Source organism: Protopterus annectens, chromosome 5.part1, assembly GCF_019279795.1.
Source record: "Protopterus annectens isolate FY-2018-M chromosome 5.part1, PAN1.0, whole genome shotgun sequence".
In the NCBI taxonomy this organism is placed as follows: Eukaryota; Metazoa; Chordata; order Ceratodontiformes; family Protopteridae; genus Protopterus; species Protopterus annectens.
The window spans coordinates 684,544,713-684,569,364 of record NC_056736.1 but is presented as its reverse complement, the minus strand read 5'-3'; the positions used below and the strand labels follow the sequence as shown (position 1 = coordinate 684,569,364).

The 24,652-nt window shown below is 42.9% G+C and overlaps 1 protein-coding gene across 1 annotated transcript in view; it reads right to left on the bottom strand.

The window, feature by feature from the left end:
• The window catches only part of ALG5 (ALG5 dolichyl-phosphate beta-glucosyltransferase), a 593,309-nt gene that overhangs the window by 234,707 nt on the left and 333,950 nt on the right, over positions 1–24,652 (bottom strand). The gene's annotated exons all lie outside the window — the stretch shown is intronic.

The following is a 24,652-nucleotide window of genomic DNA, read 5'->3' as shown; positions in this document are numbered from 1 at the left end:
GGGGCTGCGAAAGCACCTCACTGAGTACCGGCGAATTGGCGACAGGTTTGGACCTAAGCGGCCTGTCTCTGCCCTTGCGTTTTTTCGGAATGTCGGTAGTCGGGTGGCTTACCGAAGACATACCTGGATACCAAAAATATTTAGAAGTGAAAATATACCGATGACAAATAATTCATGGTTTAAATAAGGCACAAAACTGACAGCGAGGTACGTCGTGGTCAGGGCGTAAGCAAGGAATACAGTACGAATGAAAATCTTTATGAGGTATTTGCTTTCCACAAGAAATACAATTATTGACTTTTACTGACATCGGTTTAGAACAAGAAAAAGTTTCCCCAACGGGGTACTTGGCTTTAGTTGAAGACTTCGGTTCTGAAACTTGAAAATGAAAATTTCAAGAGTCGGTCGACTGGCACTTATGACCTGCTTCTGGTTCGGGCACCGCACGGCAAGAAAGACTGATGTAATGGTATTGGCTGCATGCTTTATACCCCTGACTACCTAACGTCATGGAAGATGAGACAGCAACCAACACAGGACCCAAGACTTTGATAATCAGGCCGACTGAGGGCTACTGCAAGCAGATAACCCAAATGTGATGACTGCAACAGTGAAACACGAAGAACATCTGGATGAACCAAGTGGTTAGATGAAGAGTATGGAGGTTGGAAAGAGGAAGCTCCCAGGGATATGAAATAAGATCTGCAACAGGATTCAATATCCAGGGAGGATATTTCATATGAGATCGAACAAGGGAGAACTATGCTTGATGAGGCCAAAAGGGGGCCATGAGGATGAGAGGGGTATTCAGGTGGCAAGCTTTCTGCAAGACCTAGGGAAATAGAGGAGTGGGGGAGGGTAAGCATAGAAGAGTCCCAAGAGCCAATCGAACCAGAGCATCCTTGGGTGACTCCCCCGTTGGGGGAATCAGGGCAAAGAAGTTGCTGCATTTATGGTTGACTGGGGAAGCAAAGAGATCGCAGCATGGTTGACTTCAACGGTCGAATAGTTGACGTGCCACTGATGGATTCAGGGACCACTTGTGGGGACTCAAGACAGACCTGCTGAGTTTTTCAGCCAGCACCTTGGAACTGCCAGGAATGCGAGTTGCAAGAAGAAAGCACCTGGAAGACATCGTCCATTCCCAGACTCTCATGGCCTCTCTGCACAAGGGATGAGACTGTGTTTCCCCCTGCTTGTTGATGTACCAGACCACTGCAATGTTGTCCGTTTAAAATGTTATAGTCCCGAGAGGGAGGCACTCCTGAAAGGCCTGCAATGCTAGATGGACTGCTCTCATCTCCACTACGTTTATGTGCAATTTGGTCTCTATGGGGAACCATGTGCCTTGAACCATCCTGCCCTGAAAACGTCCCTCCACCCCAATGGGGAGGCATCCATGGTCACTGTGCCTTGGCGGGGGAAGACAAAAGGGTCTGCCTAGAGTTAGGTAAAGAGACAGATGCCACCATGCAAGGTGATTTCTGCACACGAGTCATCCTGACGAGCATGGACATGGGATGAACCTGAGTGGACCACTGAACTGCCAGGGTCCACTGCAGAACCTGCATGTGATACCTGGCAAGTGGCACTAACTGGAAGGCAGCCACCATTGAACCTAACACTTGTAGAATTAGATGGACTGCTGGGCACTCTAGAACCAGCAAGCGAGAGACCTGATCCCAAATAAGTTGGAAATGTGCGAAGGGGTAGTGTTGCAGTCTCTGACATTGTGTCTAGCTGAACCCCAATAAACTCTAGGTTTTGGTTCGTAGAAAGACTGGATTTGGGTAAGGTGACTGTGATGTCAAGATCTTGAAAGAGGTTGAGGGTATAATTGGTGGCCATTGACAGTTGATGCCTCGTGGAGGACATGAGGAGCCAATCATTCAGGTATGGAAAGACCTGGAAACCTTGCAGCCAGAGATGAGCTGCCACCACTACCATACATTTGGTAAACACCCGGGGAGCTGTGGAGAGTTCAAAGGGCAGGGCTCTGAACTGGTAGTGATTGGCCCCTGACTGAAAGTGCAGGTGTCTCCTGGAGTGTCTGTCGATCCTGATATGATAGAACGCGTCCTTGAGATCCACTAAGCACATCCAATCATCCTTGTGAAAGAGAGGCAGACTGGACTGAACAGTGACTATCCGAAACATGGACTTCTTGACTGATGGATTCAGTTCGCAGTGGTCCAAAATCGGACTCTGGTCCCTGGTCTTTTTTGGCACCAAAAAGAAGCTAGAGTTTCATACCCTCTTTATCCTGTTAGGACCTCTTGGATGGCTCTTTTTAGAAGAAGGCCTTGTACTTCGAGATGGGTCATCTCTCTTTGGCAGGGTGGATTGTCCTGGAGAGATTCTGAAACTGGGGGAATGCAGTAACCCCTAGAAATAATCTTTAACAGTCTCTGATCTCAGGAGACATTTGTCCAGACTAGTGGATGAAGGGAGAATCATCCCTTGACTGCCTCCAGGACAGTAAGGCAGTGCTTCAGGAGCAATGAAAGACCTTCTCCGAGAAGGGTTCCCGGGAGACCCGATTCTGCGGACCCCTTCTGCCTCTGGGGTGGCGTCTACCATTGAATCCCCTACCACAGCTTGAAGAGGAGGATTCTTGGGGAGGATCCTGGAAGGAGGACTGAGTCCTGTGGAACCAAAGTTTCTTACTACCTCTCTGAGTCTCAGAAAAAAAGATTGTTGAGGTGTAGAAATCTCTACTCCTTCTGCGGACAAAGTCTTGCCCTCCTGCTCGCTGCAGGTCAATGTTCAAAGGTCCAAACAAGGTCGAACCATCAAAGGAAGCATTAGTAAAAGGACACCTTGAAGGGTTCTGCAAACCCACAAAGGCAAAGCCAGGCATGACGTCTAATAGCAATGCCTGTGCCAGCCACTCAAGAGGTGGCCTCCACCATGTTGGAGATCAACCTCATCAAAGCATTAGCCAAGGTAGTCAGAGTGGAAAACTTAGGAGAAACTAGCTTAAGACTCTCTGGAGACAGCAACTCTGTAAGGGAAGTGGTGGGTTCAGACACCAAATCCCTCTGAAACTGGGTAAAATGTGCCATATAGTTTGTTGCTCTCAGTCCAAATGTAGCTGAGGCAAACATGCTCTTTCCAAAGTGGTCAGTCACCCAAGACACTCTATTCGGGGGATGGACCGAGGAGCTCTGCTCCGCTAGCTCCTTCTTAGTAGCAGCGGCCACCACAATGGCATTAGTGGGGGTGCCCTTCCTCTAAAAAGCCTTATCTTTGGGGGAATGAGAAACTTTCCACCTTTTTGGGTACCGGTTCCACTGTGCCCAGCTCCTTCCAATCCCTGCTGATGACGAGTTCCAAAAGTTCTTTGGCAGGTGGGGACACCCAAGTAGAAGATGGTCCCATCCCGAAGACCTTCAGGAATATGGATTCCTCCGAAGACAAGATAAGACCAACTGTCTCTTTGCTTGAGAATTTTGAGGATGTCCCCAAAGGACATGTCCTCAGATGGAAGCCTGGGGGACGAGTCTCCCTCCCTGAAATCTGTGTCCTCAGTGAGGGACTCTCTAGGAGAGTCTAAGTGCCTCCTCTTACACTTTTTCTTCTGAAGGGGTTCCTCCACGGTGGCCTCTGGGGAGGACTCTGAAGAGACAGAAACCCCAAGTGGGGCAGTTCCCTTCTGAAGGAGTGCACGGGAGGGCTGACCCTAGAATGATGATGAGGCCTCCTCACCCAAAGCTGACAGGGGCTGGGGAGGACTTAGAGACAAAGGAGAAGTGACTGCTAAGCCGGAGAAGGTCCTCTTTACCACTCAGAAGGCCGACGGACTGGACGAGGTTCCCCTCTCCTCTCCTGCAGTGGCAGCCACACAGGGAGGGAGAAGGGACCCCAATGCAGTACTGAAGCCCCCAGACGATACTGGCCCTGAGCTGTCCAGCATCGAAGCTCCCAAGGGAAGGGAGCAGTCTGAAAATTCCAGGCTCAACCCCACCCCCAAGGGAGCTAGCACCAACCTCATGGGTCTGAGGCCCAGCATATTCCTAGGGCAGCTAAGTAGAGACCCAAGGGACCCTGACGATGTCGAGAAAGGAGGGATACCGGACACTTCGGGCCTCTCACAAGGAATGCTCTGATCCTGACATTCTAAATCCAGTTGGATCAGAAGAAGACCGTGAAGTCCCGTGGATGGTGAAGGTCCCATAGGCAACTGAGCTGGAGATGGCAACAAGCCCAACTTGATTTGGGCCTTGAGGAAACTCTTCATCATCCTATCCATATCTGTGGGTAACAAACTTCTGGAGGAGCTGGAAGACACAAAATAATGACCTAACTTTGCCAGAGATCCTATTAGTGCCCTATGATCCCAGGAGGGGTACCGATTCTGATGCATCGGTTCTGATGTCTTAGACCTGGAGGGGGAACTGTCAATGACGATTGGATCTGACAGAACAATGGGATCTAAAGCCCTGGGAGGAGCTGATGCCTTAGCCGGCATACCAGACGGATCCTACAAATGGAGTTGGATCCAAAGGCCTCCAAGGAGCTGAATCCTTGGATCTGAGAGATTGATCTGAGGCCATAGAGGCTGGGCTCAGATCCAGGGATATGCGATCAGAGAGCCTCAGCTTTTTAGAAATCGAAGGAGACCCCTTGGAGGGAGGGAGGATGTCTCTTCTTAGGGTCCTGAGCAGCTTTAGAGGGAGAATCCGAAGCCAGTGGCCTGCCCTGAGCTAATCCTTTTAGCAGCAACTTATTTCTACACTCCGTGAGTGCCCTGGGATTGAATGCGGCACAAATGTTGCATTCAACCTCCAGGTGAGGCTCTACAGTAAACACACTCCTCATGCGAGTCAAAATGAGGTATTTTCTGACTGCACGAGGAACACCTTTTAAAAACCCTACGGTTCATCAGTCATCACACACCCAACACACACACACACACACACACACACACACACACACTAGGGAAGGGAATTAAGAGAATTTTTTTTTTTTTTTAAAACATACAGTAAGGGGAAAAGAAAGGGAGAAAAAGGCACCCTACACAGACAAAGTAGCTATGGGAGGGCAGGAAAACTAAGATAGAAAGAAAAATACCACTTTCATTCACTCAAAACAGGGAAGAAAGTAGTTACTTATCTAACACAAGGAAGCTCGAGACCGGATCACGTCCAATGCATTCGGAGGCAAACGCGATCCGAGGATTACAGGTCAGCAGGGGATTATGGAAATGGGAGGAGCTTGAGCTCTAGCTCTGCCATGTCGGATCCAAGACCCATGTGTGATGAATAATGACGCAGCATCAGCTCAGACGATAATGATCACAGAGATCTGGACTTAATTCGTTACAGGGCATTAAGCTTTATCTGCTCAGAATACTATCAATTACAGAAAAAAGAATGTAAGGAACACAAAGTGCTGAAAATCTTTAAAAATCATAACACACTTAGCACTGCCACACAGACAGAAGGCAGAAGCAAGTAACCCTCTGAGGAACTAATGGCTTTAAAAGCTCAAAGCATCCAACAGCTTTGAAGGTTTTCACTTCTGCCACTGTTCTGTGCTGGCTGGCACTGATTGTTATGCTCTACCAAGTGACTAAAGCTTAACAGCACTTAGGATGTGCTTAATAAAAGCTTGTTAAGCATCTTTCTGGCATCAGAAAGTGCAAGTCTGTCTTTTTTCTGATTTTGGAGTAGAATCATGGTGTACCAAGCACTACATAAGGAATGACATTTAAAGTTTTTAATCTGGTAATTGTGTATTTATATAGAATACTGTTAGAGGATTTAGCAACATCAGTCCTTCATTAAATGCTGCTGTTCCCTCTTCAAAGCATGTTCAAATATTCAAATGGCAAACACTGTCATTAATAAAACCAGGCTTTCCATACCTAACAAAAGTTACTCCTTCTGTGTCATGTTTAGTTACATTATGACACTCCATGATTTTACATGTAACATTGGTCAGACAGATGCTTTTGAGATCGTTTGAGCATGATGTGCCTTTGGGGACCTGTACCACTTCAGCATGTTGACAAAGGGCAGGAATGTGTCCAAACAGTAACAAGTTGTTTAACATTACTGCTACAGGTTTGCTAGGTTTCCCTTGACAGCGTGTCAGAATACCCTCCCGGTATGTTGTCTGGTGCCAAGGGACCATTTAATTTGTGTCAGCGACATCTATCGCACTCTGAATCTATGGTACTCTGACATATTTCTCCGCTCGCTGTGAAATTTGTACAGAATATTTTCTGCAAACATATTTACTATATCCAAGGCTACGTGATCAGTCTGGTCAGCTGTAACATGCTACTGGTATCAAGCAAAGTGGTTAAGTATATTTTCAGAAACCACTTTTGGAAAGAAATAAAGATTCGACCTCAGAGATCCAGTTCTTTTGGAAGACTAAACATTCTTTATAGTTGACAATTTATAGTGCAGAAAAAAATGTTTAAGTGATGTCAAAGCTACCAGAAAGAAAGTCTTACAGGAAAGAAATAAGATCCACTAAACAAGCCAGATGAAGGGATAGATTAGGCATTTAGTAAGTTACAAAGTTTTAATCCAAGAGGCAAAATGAATTCTTCACTAGAGAACTGAAATAAAGAAGTTTCTTCAAAAACTGTTAACGGCTTACCACTGGACTGCTAGAGGTTTTGTTCAAAGGCAGCAGAAAGGGAAAATACACAGAATTACTGAATGTCAGATGCCCACACCAACATTTTGCCTGAAGTTGGATAAGTACATTCTGAAAATCATAGACTACATATGTTAGGTAATCATGGGGAGCAGTGAGGGAATTTTTTCCACTTGGCTTACAAGATTTCCTGTAAGACAGTTTCACAGATCCTTCAACATCTCATCCATGAAACCAGGTGGTAGATATCATTCACTTTAAAAATCAGCCTCAGGCGGTGATGGTTATTCCTGTACAATGTCAAGATTCCAAAGATAATCTTCTCTAGGAGGTCAATATTCAAAGTGCCTGAAATAATGATAATGTGGGTCACTGCAGGACAGCAAGAATACATTATGACTCATTTCTGCAGAGCTTTGCCAGATGGAAGGCATACATATACTTGGTCTCCCCGTTAAATGAGAATGGATCTACTGTCTGCCGAAGGAAGAACTTCTGCACCAGTTCCTTAATTCAAACTGCAAACAGGTTAGCTTCCATAAAGACCTATCTCTAGAAGACTGTCTGAATACTCTTTTAAACTAGTAGACTGCACTGCACTTAAAAGTGTCTGCTAGGACATTCAATTCCCCTGGAAAATGAAATGTTGTGAGGAAAAAATATAGTGATGTGGTTGCCTACTCGTAGACTATGTATCTATGGATAAGAATAAAGTAGTAAGGACTTCCTTCTTTATTCAGAAAATGCATTTACTGTTTGGCTGTCTACCTCACCAAAGAAATCAGACTACAAGAGTCATTTCACAGCCTGCAAGACCGGTAAAACTGCTTTCAACTCTGGAAGACTCGTGCCACTCTGGTGGAGTACAGCGATAAAGCCCTGACTAAAGCCCAGTCAACAGGGGTCCAATTAGTGCTTTGGGCAACTGAAGTAATAGGCGTGGCCATCCTAGGGACGATGGCAATATGTGTGGGCAGGGCATGCAGACCAATATGAGCTTCCTGGTAGATGCCAGGAAGCCAAATGAAATGCACTTGACTGAAGGTGTATAGCAGCTTAACAAATGTAGCACCATGACAGAAGTGTGAGGCGGCACAGTCTGCCAATTGCACATCTGTCTGAGGCCAGCCACAGCACTCATGGTGGGGTCAAACTGGGTTGGATTAAGAAGAATCCACCCAGTTGATGGCAGGCCAATAATACCCCCCCCCCCAAACACTCTTGGGATACATGGTGGCCCCAGTGTCAAATTCAGTAATAGCTCGGGATGACTGGAGCTGTGGGTAGACTTGTAATGAAAATTCTGCCACTCAGATGGATAGCTCTGAAGTTTGCCTTGTGCTTCCCAAACTTGGAGAAAGTCTATTTGTAAGCCTTCCTATCCATTTTGCTAGGAATGTGAGAAATGAAGTTCTGAATAATTTCTGAAGTGTTTAGTCCTACTTAGACAAAAGTATAAATGCCTATGCCCATTCACAGGATGTAGTAAATACTCTACCTTATTATTATAATTGAGAAAGAATACTAGGAGATTACTGGATTGATTGAAATTGGACTCCATTGGGTATTTTGGACATAAAGGTAGGTTGCGTTTGTAGGATGAACCTATCTCTGTGGCAGACCACGTATGATGAATCTAAACACAAAACCTAAATCTCAGAAATTTGCTTTGCAAAGTAATGGCTACCAAAAAAGGGGTTTTCTATGAGAAAAATTTCAACTCTATTCAAGAAACTGTCCAAAAGGTAGAAGGGTTGGCATCTTTACAACAAAATAAGATCCCTTGGTGCAACAGGGATCAAGGTAGCCTAATCAGAAAGGCACCCCTGAGGAATGCCTTACAAAATATTACAGGAGTCAAGGGAGAATTTTAAAAGGCCTGATGAAAATTAAAAAGAGCCGTCATGTGTATTTGATGGGAACACAATTTAATTTGAAAATTTTTGTATAAGGCAATCTAGGACTGCAAGCGCCACTGCAGAAAAAGGGGTTCAACCCACTCTCCAAGGCCCAAGCCAAGAAAAAAAAATCTATTTCCTTGTGCAATCGAGCTTTGGAGCACAAATAAGGACCTGGACTACCCTAGTCAGGATCAGCTGCATCTCTGGCCATCATCAGAACTGGAGAAACTAAGTATTAACTTGAGTCATGTAGGTCCAGGTGAGGCTTGTTATATGTCCGAGTCATCAGGGTCCTACAGGGTCTCAGCCTGAGACTTCTCCAGGATGTGAGCCCACAGCAAAAAATACCAAACTTGTCACATCCAGAACAGGACTATGAGAATCACCTTGGTTCTGTTCAGCTTTGCCTTCTGTATAAGCCTGAGAATCAGGGGGGAAGTGTAAAGGAGATATGGAGGCCACTCCTTGACTAAGGCGCCTCCAGAGGGAGAATCCAGGAAAAGAAATTACTGCACTTGGCACTGGCTGTGGGGGCATACAGAATGCAATGAAGCTTTCCCAAAGGCAGAAAAGGGACTTTACCTATCATCCAGCTAAGGAACCACTTGTGTGGCAGCAACACACATCTGCTCAGAGGTTGTCCGTCTGGGAGTTGGTGACTCAAGGAATGTCAGCAGTTACCAAAAAGTGGTTCAAGGACATGGACCAATTCCCATAACCTAACTGATGCTTGACAGAGGGGTAGAAATAAGTGACATGCTGTTGCAGTGAACTGCAATCACACTTCAAGGAACGGACTCCTGGAAGGCCTACTCAATAAGGAAAATCTCTCTCATTACCAAGACATTAATATGCATGCTGGCCTTGTTCTCTGACTAAGCACCTTAAACTATCCACCCCAGAAAATGCCCTTATCTTGGGGCACAGGTGACTTGGCATCTGGAAGGGGCTGCCTAAGGGAAAGTTTGGAGTTGATGGGTCAACATTCCAGACATTCCTCACAAATCCTGATCTGACACTTGTACTGAGTACTGGTTTTACTGGTTCTACTCAGTCCTCAGGTGTCCACTGAAAGACCCTCACATGGTACCTTGTGAATGCAATAAAAATAACCATTCTTGCCATGAGCCCAACACTGACAAATGTAGACACAGACACAGTTAAATTAGAGTCACTACATGTAAAATGGGAGGGACCCTTTCTCAGGGAAGAAATAACTCTGCAAAAAAGAGTGCTTAGCTAACATACTATGAACTCTCCTTCTGAGACTTCACAAGGTTTACCGTTATCCCCAAGGTTTGGAATTGTTAAAAGGCAGAACCCCTAGATGGCAACAATGTTTCTAAAGTTGAAGCAGTTAAGAAGTACATCATCCAGGAAAGGTAAAGACCTTTACGCCTTGCAATATCTGGTTTACTGCACCCGCAGTCATATGTTTTGTGAATGCCCTTTGGAGCAAAGGATAGTCTGAAAGAAAAGCCCAAAACTGATAATGACCATCTCTATGGAAAGGTGAAGGAACCTCCTAAATGTCTTTGCAGTTCTGACATGAGGGTAATAACAATACATCCATATGTTAACCAGGGAGGCACACTGGACACACAAGTTATCCATCCATCCAATTTGTTTGTTTACAATGCTCCACAGGACATTTTTCAGACTCAGCCTAGAACTGTCCGATTAAATGACTTGCTCAGAGTAACAAAAGGCATCTGGAGGCTAAGGAACTAAAATCTTTGACTGCAAGAAGCAGATCCTTCTGTGCCAATAGCCAGGTACTCATCTTGAAGAACCTTAAACAGCACATCTAATCTTTGCTTGACAAGCAATGAAATCACCTGTGGTGTAACCATCTGGAATTTTAATTTTGAGATGGCTTAGGTGGCTTAAGTCTAGAATGGGCCCACGGTCCTTGGCCAATGATGACAACAAAATGACCATGGAGTAAAAGATAAAGCCTCCCTGGTCTGATGGGACCTCATGGTTGTCTCTTCTTTGAAAGAGATTTGATGCATCTAGCAATACTGCAATCTTTTGATGGGGTGGGGCTTTGAGAAGTGGGAGTCTGGCTGGAGAGGGAAGAGGAAAGGAATCATGTAAACCTGTGTATACTATGTCCAATATCTACCAACCATATGTGATGGCCTCCAAAGCTAAATGGAGGGACAGATGGTGCCCGATTGCCTCCAAAGCAGGGCAGTCAGGCAAGGCTTCAAGCAGACTTGCATGCCCTCCTCTGCCAATTGGGATTGTAAAATCCCTAGTTAGGACAAAAATTTCTACCATGTCATAACACCACTGGGTCAGTGTTCGCTCTTCTCTGGCCATTGGTTCTAGTGCTGTTAGTCATGCAGAAATCTCTTCTGTTGTGGGCTCGTCTGCATCCTACAAGACAGGGTGTGTGGAAACAAACTTTATAACAGCTGTTGGGGTTTTCCTTTCTTTTTGCTATGCTATAGTTTTCCCTTTCCTCATATTCCAAAATGGTTGAAGCTGTGAATGGAGCATCACTAGAGGATGCCTTCTAGGTCTCCTGGCAATCCATACAGCAGAGCCAGGATTGCTAGGTTATCATTACTCCAGTGCCCACTACCCTCTCTGTGCCACCCTTATCATTATTTGTAAAGTGCATGGTGAGACTGCTCATGATAGAAGGAGAAGATGCCCGAGTGACAAGTGTCACGCACATTTCCTTCTCAGCCACCTCCTCCAGTATACTGGACATTTCATTAAGAACAGTAGGCTGGAACCTCAGCATCTGTACCTTGTGGCTAATCAAGCTATGGGAAACATTAAGTTCACTTCTCTGAGCTCCTTCTCTGGAGGATGGACCATTGGGCTATGAGGGGTTGGAGGTACTCAGGGTTGCAGCAGGAATGATAGATCCACTGCATGATTCCATACAAGACAAATACAGTCCCTTGGGGGCTGAAAGATCTTGTCTGATATCCTAGGAATGCAAATCACCACACTGGATTATTTCCATGCATCTACAGAAAGAATCGTCCTCGGGAGGAACCAACAAGAAAGTAAAGGAAAGAAAGATTTGAAGGTCAACTGCGGAAATTTCTGCAAGGCAGATAGTATAAGTTTTGGACACCCTCCTCTCCTGCATTAGTTTTAAAATGCTCCCAACCATGGGTCATTGTGCTGGGAAGAACAGGGAAATAAACTTTACAAGTAGTTTCTATGTTTGACTCCAGAAACTCCAAAGGGAAGTCTAATTGTTTCCTCTTGTACATTTCCTTGACACCCCTCCATGGTGGGGAATAATCCAGGGAGGATGACTCAGACACCCTGACCTTTTCGCTGGAGACCTTTGGCTCTTCAGTCCTGGTGACAAGTCCTTGCAGGGTTAGCTGCAGGATGGAAATGGACTCTGGTAAGGTCAGTAGTGAAACAGAGTATGAGAGAAGTCTGTGCAATGCAGGTTGCAACAGCATAACTAAGACTGGCTTTAATGTCTGCATCAGCACTGAGGTTCCCTACCGTCACATCTCAGTACCAATCCGTGTCACCATGAAAGACAAGGAGTTTGCCTTGACCTAGCACCAAGCCACTCAGCACTTATATAGACAACCAGCACTCTGTTTAAACAAGAACCATCTTTATTAAATTGTCACTTATGACACAGGCAAACACACATTTACGTAAATGAAAACAAACCACACTGACAATCTTAGTGGCAAGCATTCTATATCACAAACCATACTGACATTATTTTAGCTGCAAACGTTACACATCAGTTATAAGTTATTCAGTCATCGTCAGTCAAACATTACATAGCTCATTCAAATCCTGCCTTCTTTTAAACCTCATTCCTACCCTGTAGGTATTGTTCCCAGAATTCCCATTTTTTCCTATGTAGTTTGCTCTTACCTTTTTCTAAAAACTCCAGTTCCAATTGTTTTATCTGTTACTATATTCACCAGCTCTAGTACAGTTGGTTTAGACTTCTGATTTCCATTTTCTAGTAACTGCTTTTTTGGCAACCACCATAGTTAAACTTGGCAAGGCCTTACTATGTCTAGGCAATTCTGATTCTGTATCATAGATAATGAAAATAATTTCCCTAGATACATCAATTTCCTCATCCGCAGTCTGCAGGGAATCTTTAAAATCTGCCAACTCATAACACTCCCAAAATATATGTTCCCAATTACCTCTTTCTTCCCCATCACACTTCGTTTGCTGTCTACTTGAAAAATTCTCTGGAGTCTAACTGGGGTATAAAATACCTGTGCAGACATTTTCAAGCAAAAATCCTAAATCTTCTAGATTTTGTTGCATATTTGGGAGACATACTTATTTGTTCCCAATACCTTGGTTCTTTTGCCAGTTTTCTCCAATAAATTCCAGACACCTCCTGCCTACTGTCTGTATCCCTAACTGCAGTCATCCCTGTCTGCAGAATCTCCTTTCTCCATTACTATGTTGCCTTACTTCTTAGAATACTTTCTGATACTTTATGAATATAATATTCTGTATGATTATTGCTATTCTCCTTAAAGATATGCGTTTAAAATCCCAGTCTCTCCTTGTTTCTTGAGCTTCCCCCCATTTCATCAAACCCCTTTTCATTTTGAATTACAGGTTTCTGCTTGTGCTTTGTCTAGGAGGCTTAACTGTGAAGCTATGAAATATCCCTTCAAATAAAGTAATCCCAATCTGGCTTGTTCTATTGGAATAATCAATTTATCCCACTTGATTATTGTCATCTTCCCCTCCCAGATATGATCCTTCAGCTCTTTATTAATTTCTATCCGCAACTTCTCCTCTGGTTGATAAAAATGTACTTGACCTGTGTATAAGACTAAAGGGACTAAAATATTTTAACCGCTTCTATCTTACTATCCGTATCCCATATAACAGAGCTTCCAATTTCACAGTTTTTGTATTACCTTTTGTTTAGTCTCTTCCCACATACCCTTAGCTGCCACACCAAAAACATTTATGATCCATACTCCCAAGTACTTCTGCTACAGTCCCTATTCTGGGCCAGTAATCAAGGAGCCTTAATCCTCACCACTGACACCAGTGAGGGGACAGCCACTAGGAGCAAAACTGGATACATACACTATTTTCAGATGCGGTTCTCTGTACCAAGCACAATTTCCCTTAAGAGCACACAGGAAGGACACTCCAGACCTGGTGGCTGGACTCTCTTTGTCTCTCTCCAGGCTCCAAACAAGACTCCACACTGACCACTTTGGAGCTCTGTGTCCCTGTTCCAAGTAGCTGACACACACACACACACTTAGACACGCAGACACACACTGGCAAAGGCTGGCACTGTTTTACCAGCTGTGCCCCCTCTGCCCAGACTATAAAGTAATTATGCTGCCACTAGTCAGTTACTCTAAGCCTCTTACAAGGGTACCTAATTATACTCGAGTAAAATTAATACTAAAATAAATGCTAGAGTTTGACCAATGCTACAAGGCTTTCAGCAGCAGCCACTGTGTTAAAAGTATTCTCTAAAAGACCAGCCACAATGAAAGGTATAGAAATATTTAATAATAAATAGTAAAATAGAAAACATGAGAATACAGAATATCTAGTTACAATAAACACCACAGTTTCAATCACAGGAGATATAAAAAATAACATAGTTGGATAGATTCACAAAGATACAGAAAAACAGTACTTAACTAATCTCACTATAATTTTCCTGACTGAATTACTGTTCCCTGGTTACTTACTCAAGCAAGGCAAGATGATGAGTGCGGAGCTTGCTTACTGCAGCAAGACAAGATGAGGTGTGAAGTTGTGTGAGATATCTGAGAGAGATCTTTCCTGTCAGGTTCTGAAAAACAAAGTGCTGCTACAAGAGTTCCGTCATACCTCTCACTAATATCTAAAGAATTATTTCAGTGCTGGTTATAGAATGATGTCACATCTGGTCACCTGACTCTGGTACAATACACACTCAGAGCCTTGCTAAGATCTGTTTCAGCATCTGCAAGCTACAAAAGAATTTCAAAAACTTCTACCCTTCCAGGGTAGCAATTAGTTCACCCCCAAGGACAATACAGTAAGATTCCTAGTCTTGGTTTTCACAGACATTTTTGTCGCTGGCTTGAATCAGACCTGTAAGATAAAATCTTTATGGCCTAAACAAACCCAGTTAATTTTCAACCTACTTTGTCAAAATTAGCTGGATTGAGATTAACCTCTTCCATTCCAGAATTCGCAGTTTAAACATATACATTTAACCAGTTATAATAATGTCTGACATGCATGTATCTATTTTCAGTCCAGCAGGACCTATACTGTTGATGCATTTTAACACAAGCAACTTTACAATTACATTTTAACACAAGCATCTGTACAAATCAGTGTGACAGACAAATGACAAAATTCTTTACAAATCTCCAGCTAGCTATGTTGGCATATGTTACACATGCACTGCCCTGTTCACCCTGGTACAAATGGCACTACTTCATACTATCACAAACTAATTTTATCATGTCCCCATAAATTAATTTCTGAACCAATCTATATGGGGGTACATAATTAATAGCCATTGTCTTTGTTTTAAGATCATTAATTGTGTATCCTGAAAAGATCTGAAACGGTCACTGAAATGCCCTTTTCTGGTTTTATCAGGTGTAAAATACCTGCAAAATACAGCCAATTTTCTCAACTATCCCACAGTTATATCCTTCTTCTCAACTATCCTACAGTTATATCCTTGAATTTCTGAGTCCCTTATTTTCTTTGCCAATGGTTCTAAATACAATGCAAATAACAAAGGGGAAAGAGTACACGCCTGCCTGGTTCCTCTGCTCAAGCAGAAATTATCAGAGAGGAACCCTCCCACTTTAATTTTTGTCTCCAATCCGTCATATATCCTCCTAATCAACCTTATAATTTTATCAGGGAATGCAAAATGCTTCCATCGTCCTGTTCGTAAAGTCCCAGTTTATTCTATCAAATGCTTTCTCTGCATCAAGACCCACCAACAACAGTGGTATTTTTTTACATTCTGCATTCCTCTGGATCATCAATGTTCTGTTAATGTTTTCAAAAGTTTGCCTCCCTTAACACAAAACCACACTGATCCATATTTATCAATTTTGGCACCAATTTTGCCATACGTTTAGCCTTTATAAACATGAATACATTATAATCATGGTTTAGTACTGAAACGGGCCTGTATGAAGCTGGATCTGATGGATCTATACCCTCTTTACATATTACAGTTATCACCGCTTTCTTCCAGGATGTTGGTACTTCTCCTCTTAAAATACTGTTAAACAAAACCTTGCAGATCTTATCAGTTTTTTCCCTTTTCACTTCCAAACCTCCATAGGAATCCCATCTATTCCTGGGGACTTTCCTGTGGGTTGGTTTTACATCACCAGTTTTATCTCATCTCCTCCTATCCTGTTAGTAAATCCAGCCTCATCTACCGCTATAACCTTGGCATATTTAATTCTTCATATACAGACTTTCATAGAATTTCTGAAATATTTCTGATACCTCTTCAGGATCTCGTCATCTTCCTTGTTATAGGCTCCCTATGCTTGGTGACAACCCTTTCTACTTTCTGTTACCTGAGTTGTCGTGTTAAACCTTTCTGTGCTCTACAGTTATTATCAAAAAACAGTTGCAACTTCTCCTCTGGTTGATAAAAATGTGCCTGACCTGTGTATAAGATTAAAGGGACTAAAACATTTTAACTGCTTCTGTCTTACTATCCATATCCCATATAACAGAGCTTCCAATTTCACAGTTTTTGTATTACCTTTTGTTTAGTCTCTTCCCACATACCCTTAGCTGCCACACCAAAAACATTTATGATCTATACTCCCAAGTACTTCTGTTACAGTCCCTACTCTGGGCCAGTAATCAAGGAGCCTTAATCCTCACCACTGACACCAGTGAGGGGACAGCCACTAGGAGCAAAACTGGATACATACACTATTTTCAGATGCGGTTCTCTGTACCAAGCACAATTTCCCTTAAGAGCACACAGGAAGGACACTCCAGACCTGGTGGCTGGACTCTCTTTGTCTAGGTGACAAGGTTTAGGTCCCTAAAGCGAGTAGCTCAGAGAGATTGGGATTTCTTTAGATGTAGCATGCCCAACAGCTCTGGGTTTGACATAGCTTTATATGTTAGGCAGAGATCACCTCGGAGTAGGCGATATGCTACGCAGTAAAGCTAGAGTTTCTTGAGATGGTCAGTGTAGGGCATCTGTTTGAGGCCAGTAATCCTCTTTGTGAGGTACTTCTGTGGCCTTTCCAGCTGCTGCAGATGTCTTGTGAGGTACATTCCAAAAGGGGTGTTGCACTCTATAATGGGTCTAATGAGTGTCGAGTACAGGGTAACAATGACCTCTTTTTTCCTGGATGAGAACCCTTTTATGATGAGGTGTGCCATGTAGAAGGACTTCCTGACTACTGTGGCGATATGACTATCAAAGGACAGACTACTGTCCACCTGGGTCCCAAGGTCTCTTATCACACATTCGGTGTTAAGTAGACTGCTGTCTATGTAGTAGTTCATGGGTACAGAGTTTTTACCAAAGGGGATGACCATACACTTTTTGGCACTGAGCCTGAAGCCATGGCTCTGACACCAGGCATCTGTCTCAGCGAGCCCTTCAGTAGGAGTTCTACACCATTTGGGGACTTGACTATGGCTCCTAGTTTGCAGTCATCTGCGAACTTCGTTAGCCAGAGGTCTTCTGTGTTAGACTGTACTTCAGAAGAGGTCCCAGGACTGAACCCTGTGGTACTCCACTTGTCACTGGTTTGAGGTCAGATTTGGAGTGTGCAACTTTTACAGTGTGGGTTCTGTCAGTGAGCCAGTTGGCAACCCATCTTGTGACGTAGGGATTTATACCTAGTTTAGTGAGTTTAGCTATAATTCCAGAATGGGGGATGGTGTCGAAAGCCTTGGCGAGGTCAAGATAGACTGTGTGAATCACCTTACCCTCATCTACGGCTTTGGTGACTGCCTCAAAGAAGTCGATCAGGTTCAGGAGGCATGGTCTGCCTTTCACAAACCCGAACTAGGTGGGATCCAGAGTTTGGAGGTTACCAATGTCTTTGTTTATGAGTTCCATGATGATACGTTCCATGGCCTTGCAGACCAGGCTGGTCAGGCTAATAGGGCGATAGTTCCCAGTATCAGTGGTGGTTCCCCCTTTGTGGAGTGGGATAACTGTTGCTGTATGCCATTCAGTGGGCACAAAGCCAGATGTAAGGCTATGATTAAACATGGTGCTTAGGTGGGGAGCTAGTTCGCTCTGAAGTTCGTGTAAAATGCAGCCTGGAATGTTGTCCAGTCCCACGGATGCTGTGTTTTTGGCTTTAGAGTGTGCAGATTTTACCTGCGTAGTTGTGATTACAGGGACTCTGCATTCTTCCTGTGTAGATATGGGCCCTTTAGGGGGTGAGGGGGGAGTAAAGGTAGCACTGAACCTATCTGCCAGGATGTTGGCAATATCAGTTGGTTCTGTAATTTTCGTGCCATTGTGCTGTAACTCAGAGCAGATCTGGGTGTTGCCACTGAGATTCTTGACATAGCTATAGAATGCTTTGTGGCTGTCCTTAGAATCAGTGGGGATTTTGTTTTCATAGCTAGCTTTGGAGGATCTAAGAAGGGATCTCAGCTTCTTACTGAGGCTGACCAGGGAGCTCCTCTACTCATTGGACTTTACTCTCTCTTGCAACAATTTCTTCCTTCTGTTGTACAGTTTGTTTATGGCAGGGAACCACTAGACTGGCTTCCTTTTTTGGAGGATAGCGTTGTGGTTCTGTTTGGGATAGCACGATCCATGCACTTGTGTAAGTGCTTATAGAGTGCATCTGTGTAGGATTCAGCAGTCATAACTGTATTGTCCATCTGCATGGGTGTCGTGAAGTTCACCACTTCTGTCTTAAGAAGCATGAAGTTGGCTTTGGAGACAATTTTTACTGTGGTTTCCTTAATGGGGGGTGGGGGCAGGATGTGGATATCAAGGATGATTAGCTTATGGTCAGATTGGACCAACGAGGAGTTGACTTCAGGTGTGGAACACCAGTCACTCATGTTGGTAATGCCTAGGTCTAAGATATTGTTGCCCCTGGTGGGGGTGTGGATAAGTTGATCCAGGGCATTGGAGTTTATGAATTCCAGAAAGCGTTGTGTGAAGGAGTTGATACACGAATAATTTTCCCAGTTAATGGTGGGGTAGTTGAAATCGCCCATTATTAGGGTGTTTGGTTGAACCCTAATATTTTCCAGTACATCAAGAAAAGAGGAGTGGGAATCCTGGGGCATAGTGGGGATCTGTAGCAAGCTTCAGTTTGGATTGCAGTTTTGCCCAGAGTTAGTTGCACTTGGATAACCTCGGATGCATTATGCTGTGCAACTAGCCTGGAGGTGTGGATATCCTTAATGAATATGGACACACCTCCGTCTTTGGTGTTCTGGTCCAGGTTACATGGCCGAAAAGTGTGGTATGAGTTATAGCCTGATAGTGCACGGGTGCTCTCTGGAACCTTGAACCAGGTCTCAGCCACTGCACAGATATCGATGTTCTCCATTTTAAGGAGTGCCTCGAGTGAGTGCATTTTGAGATTTAGACTTCTAGCATTGAGTAGCATTACCTTCAGTTTTTGCTTGCCTGTTCCTGTTACGGTGGTGAATTTGTCATTTGAACCCAATATTTCAAGACTTTCTTGTTACGTCATGTTTCACAAAGAATTATTGCTTAGTAATCCCACATTTGTCAGTTTCCAAGTTATTGGTTTATTTCTGTTCATCTCAATCTCCCAAATCCTGTCTCTGCTTCCTTTCCAATGTACTCTCAAATCTAGTAAACTCTTGTGCTTTTTCCCTTCTCTGAAGCATTTTCAGTTGAAACACTGGAAAAAGTTTCACTGGCACATTCTCTCTGTGGTCTTTATTACCTTAAGAACAAGAAATAGAATCTCCTGCTGTTTCACAGCTCACTTTTTGTTGGACAAACTTTTGTATTTCCTCCTTTAGCATGTACTGCATCAAAAATAATTTTATCCATCTAGGAAAAATATTTTGAAGATAACTGGGTACAGCAATTTGAATCTCATGCCTGCTGCTTGACATTCCTTTAACAGTGGAATAAATGTACTCCTCTTCTGCCTGGTGTACAGTGAGTAATCATTCCCCTCAAATACTCTGCTGTCTCTCACTTTTAGTACTTTGTCCTTCTGCTGCAGTTCCGTTAGAATCAACTCCTTCTGCTGGCAGGATTGCATCTTTACTATTAAAGTGGTCTAGGTTGCTTTCTCATAGCCACGTTTGGAGCATACATGCCCTTTCAATTAAGGATTCCTGCCATGGAATACCAGTCCAGTTGCTTATTTGTGCTTTCATACAATTAATACAATCTGTTCCTTCCAGCTCCTCTGGTACAGCAGAAATCTCAGGTTTTCCCTACGTGCTCTGTCTTCTAATTCTCTTAAACAACTCTTCTTGAGCAGTCTCATATTCAGCCATCCTGTTCTTCATTTTGACCTCTAATTTTTGCAGTTTTATCACCTCAACTGAATATTTGCTTAAAGCTTCTTTCATTTTTTCCAGCCTTTTATTATTAGAGCCGATATCCTCCATCAGCATTTCATTTATTTTAGTCAGGTCTGTGTGCCGTTGTCTTGTACTTTCATCTAGGTTACTAGAAGTCAAGTCTAAAGCTTGCACTGCTTTTTGCAGAACAGCTGCAATACTCTTCCTAGTCCATGTTTTTTCCCCCTCGCATCTTGTAACTAATTTTCTTTCGGGTTCTCTATATTTCTTTTTTCCTGACATGCTGGCAGTGCACTTACTAGGCATTTAGTGAAATCTACCCAGAAATGCAAGTCTACTGGCTTTCTTTGCTGAGTTTCTATTTTCACAATGGAAGAGCTAGAATGCAGCTATTACTCAATGTGCAGCCATCTTGGAAATTTGACATCCAACACTCTTGATCCCAAAGGCTTGAAAGTTTTAAAAAAAAAACTGACCTCAAAATTGACACCAACAGGCTCGGTTCTAATCCTGATGCTGAATCCTCCAATCTTGCTTCTGTGAATCAGACTATCGAAACAACAGACATCGATGCTGAATCCAACCCTACTCATGGTGGCACGAACAATGAAGAAATAAGCTTAGTCAGTTGTCAGAGCCTGCACTGAACTAGACAGCCTCAACTTAATGGAAGCCAGTACTAAGGCTGACACTATCCCAGTTCACTCTAGAACAAAAAGCAGGACAGGATGAGGTGCATATCCATTTGTAACTGCAGCACAGCCTTTGACTGCTTCACATAATCTATGTCCAGAGAAACAGACTTGTGGGAGGAACTGAATATAAAGATCTGTCAGAGTGTTGCCTAAACATGCGAGGGCTTAGAAATGTTCACTTCTGACAGCGGAGAAATGTAATCTTTCCAAACAGAATTAGCTTTGGCAGGTCACGGAGGAAGATCTACCGCCACTCAGATGGCAGAACTTGAGACCTTTTAACCATCTCAAATTTGTAAGGACACCCCTAATTTTGTTTCAGAATTTTGCTCTATACCTCCTAAAATTACACATGTTTTTGAGAAGTTAAGAGTACTAGGGACTTAAAAACTGTCATTAATTTGGGGCCTTTACCCAATTATGTTTTTTCTTTTTCTTAATTCTAGAGGTATAAGTTTGAAACTCCTGTCTCAACAAAAGACTCTCTCTTCTCCTTTTAACAACTATAGGAGGAGAAGAATCACAAGAGACGTATTCCTTTTAGATGGCTTGCCACTAGTTTTTAATCTACCATCCCAGCCAAAGTGGATGCTTATGGGTCATTCTTTTTAGGCAGCAAACCATAAGGAACCAATTTTTTTTCATGTCAGTGATGGTTCTCTTATCAGAGTTAACATCTCACAGTTTACTTTAAGGTAACCAGCATCCATAAATTAAACATTTCATGTGCTTTGCTTGTTGGGGCAAGTTGTGCCTGCAGTACTAACTTTTTAAAGCCTGACACTTTGCTAATTACTGAAAATGACGATGACACAAAAAAGGAGCAATACACAAGTGGCCTGCCACAAGCAACTACAGCAAAACCGGCCACCCTGGAAATTACATTCTACTACACCTGATATAAACTGGTAGCTGCAACTCCAAACACATCAAAACATTTTTTTAATACTCAAACTAGAACAAAAAGCAGGGAAAAGGGCATAAAATCTATGACTCAAAGGAAGAAATAGCTAGTAAAGAAATAAGCCATGAACGACCCACAATTCTTTAAACAAATAGATGACTTGAAAAATATTACTAATACTTCAAAAGGGAATATCAAACACAAAAAAATCATACAAATATAGCAAAAAGAAACCCGGGGCAGTTTATCTGGTGTAATTCTATGAGTAGAAAACAAGACCTGAAGGAAAACTGATGTATACAGGGGCTTATGGATCAAGGGGAGGAGGCGAAGAGTGGGAAGTTTTTACTGGTGTTGAGTAGACTGAAAGCTGGCATTTCATTCTCCTGCCAGCTGAACAGAATGAACCAGACCATGTCAGAGTAAAGGCTCTTACCACTGCAGTGCGGGTTTGGTGTCACCATACATTTTTTAGTTAATCTAAGCATGCCTCATTTCTAGTTTTTCCTTTTCAAATAAGATGAACATCAAATCTGAGTTGAGATTTAAAATACTGGACCCAGAAGCTATGCAGAGTTTGTGACTTCAATATCTGAAGCATCATAGGAGATCAGATGGGAAGACAGAAGAGTCAGAAGCAGTAGATTCTGTGCATAAACAGGCATTTTGTTTTCTATACAGATCAGATTTAGTATGTCATGCTTGCACAGACTCAGACTTCTGATAATACAACAGAAGACAGGAAGAAAGAATAAAGTTCTACCATAATAAATCAGTCTATAGAAGATTTAGTGGTCATGTCTTATCAAAATGAAAATAGTAATGCTCTAAAATGAAGGGCCATGGATCACAGAGAAAATGATTGGAGAGGTGGAGACTGAATGTTCTCATCTCAAAGCCTGCATCCTTCCATCCTACTACATGGATCGACCATCATTTGGCCAAGTATTCAGATCTTCAAGAAGCCCGCTCTTAGCTACCACTTCCTTATGATCCACCTGTAAACACTACTGATGGCCTTGAATAAAATCCTGGAACAATAAGGTCAGCAGTGTGCCAAGATGTAGTTCAGTGCACATCAGTTCTGTTGCTGACAAGAATGGCAGTTGTGTGTGCCATGAGCAGGCTAGAACCCATGCTGTATTTCACAGAAAATATTACTGAAATCGATATGATGGAGTTGTATATGGATGCGTTTTTCAAAAATCTACAAGATAGCAGATAAGAGGATCAACATATTCACTAACTTCACAAGGTTTAGGAGCAGCAACAGACGTTTTCCGGGCTAGAAACTTACAGAAAACAGGATCTTCATGTGTTTCCAGACCTCAGCAGGCCTGAGACCTTGAAAGGGGAAGAGGAAGGAGGAGTAATTACACAGTGACAGAAAGACCCCTGCCCCCGATACTTAAGGAACAGATGGGAAAGAAACCAATATTAGAATAATGATCTATTGAAATATCTAGTACTACGGTAAATTCTTACATAACTGTACTATGGTCTTCATATAATTTTTTCTAAATTTTCTCCTTAAACTACTGTATAAAATTTTATAATTACATATGTGGATCAACTTAGTCCTTGCAATAATGTTCTCAAGTAAGCTTTAGTCTATTTGTGTCTTTGTAGTAATACACTTTATTGTTATGTAAAGTTTACTCTGTTGTACATATTGTGGAGCTTTTCTCCCTGGGCCTCCACTGAAAATGGGCTCACACCCAGTTGGACTTTTCCAGTAAACAAATGTAAAATAAATAAAACAAATTAAAAAATAAAATAAATATGGATCACTGTTGCAGTACTGACTACAGCAACGATTTCTAGTATTCAAAAAGCATTGGAGATGCAATATTTTGTTGTGATGGGTTGTAATAAGACCGGCAGTAGAAAATTCAGCCTTTGCCTTGGAAGCAAGATCTAGTCTACAGTATTTAGAAAACATGTGAACTGAAGAAAAGATAGCTTCCAAAAAGTACAGTTGTGTACCTACCATAAATGTAGATGTTCGAGTGTATTCACTGTTGCAGTCATTACACTTGGGTTATCCTGCTGGCAGGCTACCCACAGACGGCCTGAATTCCAAAGTCCTGGTCTGGTGTCGGTTGCTGTCACCTCTTCCCGGACGTCAGTGTGCCAGGGGTATAAAAGATGCAGCAGATGCCATTTTCTTCAGTTTTTCTTGCCCCAGATGTCAGGTGCCCCCAAAAGGGTAGGCTAAAAATTCTGCTCATAAAAAAGCATGCACTAACATAAACACTACCTTCATCTACAAGCAAATACACCACATAGGTTGTATAGAATAGAGAAGTACAGACAAGTCCCAGCAAAGAAAGGGGGATGGTGGGAGGGTAACCTGGACTGCAACAGTGAATACACTCGAACATCTACATTTATGGTAGGTACACGACTGTACTATGTTCATCGTGTTTCACTGTTGCAGTCATTACACTTGGGTTGAATCCCAAAGCTGAGGTTGGGTGGCTGGGCCTAAATAAAAGTAGGAGTGGCTATGAGGCCCTGCAGAACTGCAGTGGCAAAGCCTGCTCTGGATTTAGAGTAAAGAGGTAAGTGGTAGCGCTTTGTAAAAGTGTGCACTGAAGTCCAAGTTGCAGCCTCCAAAATGTCCTTGGTTGGTACTCCTCTGAGGAAGGCTGCTGTAGTGGCTGCTGCTCTGGTTGAATGTGGCCTAATGCCCTTAGGCACTGATTTGCCATGTTGTGAATAGCAGAAACAAATGCAGTGGCCTATCCATTTTTAAATAGTCTGCTTTCAAATAGCTTTTCCTTGCAATCCTGCAGCATATGACACTAAGAGTTGCTCAGTCTTTCTGAAAGCTTTAGTTTTGTCCAAGTAGAAGCATAGCGGTTTATGTATGTCCAAAGAATGCAGAAGTCTCTCCCCCTTATTCTGTGGGTTTGGATAGAAGGTGGGCAAATGAATGGTTTGGTTAAGAGCCACACTGGACACTACTTTAGGCATAAATGTTGGGTATGTCCTTAGAGAAACCCTGTCCGGATGGAAAATAATAAAAGGTT